The sequence below is a fragment of the Mirounga angustirostris genome, unplaced genomic scaffold (assembly GCF_029215605.1).
Source record: "Mirounga angustirostris isolate CCGP_5_RB_7025 unplaced genomic scaffold, mMirAng1.0.hap1 SCAF_15, whole genome shotgun sequence".
In the NCBI taxonomy this organism is placed as follows: domain Eukaryota; kingdom Metazoa; phylum Chordata; class Mammalia; order Carnivora; family Phocidae; genus Mirounga; species Mirounga angustirostris.
Genome location: NW_026991723.1, coordinates 87,378,860 through 87,382,220, shown reverse-complemented (window position 1 = coordinate 87,382,220; position 3,361 = coordinate 87,378,860). Strand labels below are relative to the sequence as shown.

At 52.0% G+C, this 3,361-nt stretch overlaps 1 long non-coding RNA gene across 1 annotated transcript; it reads left to right on the top strand.

Annotated features, from left to right (window-relative positions):
- The first annotated feature begins 652 nt into the window (after positions 1-652).
- Positions 653-1,170, top strand: LOC123849437 (uncharacterized). Its single transcript, XR_006792057.3, has 3 exons — positions 653-795; positions 884-930; positions 1,065-1,170. It is a non-coding gene; the product is annotated as an uncharacterized LOC123849437 (long non-coding RNA).
- The last annotated feature ends 2,191 nt before the right edge of the window (positions 1,171-3,361 follow it).

Sequence of the window (3,361 nt, the reverse complement as noted above, 5' to 3'; positions counted from 1 at the left end):
CTCCCTGCGAGTCCCTGAGGAAGTGAAGATGAGTTTCAGAAACTTCCCAAAAGAAAGCTCTTGGGGGATATGAGTGTCTTTGAGAGGAGCCAGTAAAGAAAGGATCCGGGAGGTCTCCAGCGTGGAGCTGGGATCTTGGAACCAAGAGAACTCAGCCCAGGCTGGGACCGTGGCTCAAATGCTGCTCCCTGGGTGGCTGCGGGCAGGTGACTCAACTTCTCTAGAACTCAGTGGTCGCTATCTGTGAAATGGGCATGGCAGAGCACCGGTATTAGAACTGGGATCACAGAGTCAAGATGGAAAGGGCTTCCCCTCTTCCTGCTTCCCCTCCTCAGTGGCCCATCTGGAAACTCCTCCCCAGGACGGAGAACTCAGCCTGGTCCCCGGAACTCACTGGGCTCCATCAGCCACTATTCTTAAAAGCTCCTCCTGACCCCGGAGGCAGCACCTGCTGCCAGAGAGTTGTCAGATTGTTCAATGCACTTGCCCTTTGACCTAGCGATTCCATTTTTAGAATTTATATCACAGAAACGCTCACATGGATGACAAGGGAAGATGCACAGGAAATCCATTGCATCACTGTTGATAATAGCAGAACTTTAGAAACCACCTAGACACCCATCCAGGGAGACTGATTATATAAATGTGAAGGCGCTGCCCGATGCAAGAGCAAGAGGCCATGACAAACACCTGCCTGCTTCTTCAAGGAGGGAGAAAGAATAATAAGGCTTCCTTTGTATTTCAGGAGGGGCACCTCTATACACACTCTACTTGCAAACTCACGGAATCCACAGGGTAAGCGTGGTTGTTCCAAGAAGGGAGCTGGGGGCTCAGGTTGGGGAAGGAATCATTCCAGCTTTAAACCCTTTTCTCTTTGACTCAGTTTACCTGTGAGCATGAACTCCCACTGGCCTTCATCCCACTAGGATGGTGAGTAGTAACCCACAGCCATTTCCCTCCTCCTCGGGACCTCCCACCCTTGTGGAGGGGGAGGCGATGCGGCCAGTGCTGGCCAGTGAATTGAGGGAGGAAGTGATGGGATGATGCTGTTTTCCCTGCCTCAGTGACCCGGAGATGGAGGTACCGCAAAACAGAGGCAGCCTGGAACCCTGGGCTTTCACCTGGAGGGCAACTGCCCTGGAGAACCCCTTGGACTCATAGCAGACTGTGCTGGATACAAAATAAACTTGCGTTGTGTTGAGACACTTTGATATGGAGCTCCTTTGTTACCGCAGCATAACCTAGCCTTGCTAACCGATACAGATTTGGAAAACCACATTCTGGTTCCAGGGATGCCAACAGACCTTCGACAAGTCCCTTGACTCCTCCAGGCCTCAATTTCCCCACGTGCAGGGTGGGGCAAGCGGTCTTATTTCCACTGACCAGGGCCCGTGCTGCTCATATTCCCAAACCCCAAAGGCCTGAGGAGTATTTGCCAGCTCTAAGGGCTGCTGGGTGTAAAGTGCTCACTGAACACCGGCCACTGGGAGGATCATCTCGGGGGCATCATGGAATATCATGGAATCCTCAGTGATCCCAGGAGGGAGGCAACATCATTATCCACATGGCCCCATGAGGAAAAGTGAGGCTCAGAGAGGTGAAGTCACTTGCCCAGGAACACCAGCATCTGTGACTCTTAACTGCTTCAAAGACAACCCCCATCTAGTAGTTTAATTTTTTTCTTATAAATGCAGCTAAAAAGAAAGCCCACCGGTGACAACATGAAAGAACTTAGACTAGGGATTCTTTTTATTTATTTATTTATTTATTTATTTTAAAGATTTTATTTATTTATTTGGAAGAGAGACATAGCGAGAGAGGGAACACAAGCCGGGGGGGGGGGGTATGGGTGGGAGAGGGAGAAGCAGGCTTCCCGTGGAGCAGGGAGCCCGATGCGGAGCTCGATCCCAGGACCCCGAGATCATGACCCAAGGCGAAGGCAGACGCTTAACGACTGAGCCACCCAGGTGCCCTAGGGATTCTTTTTAAAGATTGTATTTATTTATTTGAGAGAGAGAGAGAGAGACAGCATGAGCAGGAGGGGCAGAGGGGGAAGGAGGGAGAGAATCTCAAGCCGACTCCACGCTGAGTTCAGAGCCAGATGCGGGGCTGGATCCCAGGACCCTGAGATCACAACCTGAGCCCAAACCAAGAGTCAGACACTTAACCGACTGAGCCACCCGGGCGCCCCAGGATTTTTTCTAAATTTGCCATCTTTGAAGCGTGCAGTTCAATAGTCATAAGTACATTCACCATCTTGTGCAGGCTTCACCCCCATCCATCTCCAGAATGCTTGTTAGGTTGCTGAACTCTGTCCCCATTAAGCACTCGCTCCCCACTCCCCCCAACCCAGGCACTGGGCCTCCACCATTCTACCCTCTGACTCTCTGAATTCACCCCTTCTAGGGACCCAGTACACGCGGAATCACACCGTATTTGTCCTTTGGTGTCTGGCTTATTTCACGTAGCATTATGCCCTCCAGGTTCATCCATACCGAAGCAGGTGCTAGAACTGCCTTCCTTTTTAAGGCTGAGTGATATTCCATCACATGGGCCGACCACAGTTTGTTTACCCGTTTGTCTGCGGAGGGACACTCGGGTCGTCTCTCCCTTTCGGCTCTGGTGCATAACCCTGATGTGAACACGCGTGGACATATATCTGCTTGAGCCCCTGCTTTCGATTTTTTTGGGTCTGTGCCCAGAAGTGGGATTGCTGGATCGTATGCTAATTCTATTTTTAATTTCTTGAAAAAACACCACACCGTCCTCCACAGTGGCTGCACCATCCTCCGTTCCCACCATCGTGGCACGAGGTTCCAGTTTCTCCACGTCCTCATCAACCCTGGTGAGCTTCTGTGAAGTAGTATCTCGTGTGCTTTTGATTTTCATTTCTCTGACAATCCCCGGGGGAATAAGAATTGTTTAAATGCAAAAAAAAAAAAAAAATGCCGCTGGTGAGTCCATAGTGGTCCAATCCTCTGGACCCGCTTCCACGGGAAGAGGAAGCAGGGGATTGGGGTGCTGCCCCATTCCTGGGGATACTGTAGCCGCGTCTCGAAGTCCTCAGCTCTGGAACAGGTGAGTGAGGCTCTGCTCCTGGGGATGCAGCGTGCCCTGCACCCCAGTGAACAGGCTACGACGGAGGCCCTACCCCCCTGGGGTCCCGACTTCTCCAGAACTCTGCCTCTAATGTTGTAACCTCTACTTCCCCCCTGCTGGGCCTGACGGGAACTGAGCTGGGCCTTTCCAGCGCTGGCTAACTCTGTGACCTGGAGTCTCCACCCTGGCCTGGGACACGGAGCAGAGTGGAGGAAACACCACAGCCAGGCATGGGGCAAGGAGGGGACAGGTATCATCTGCA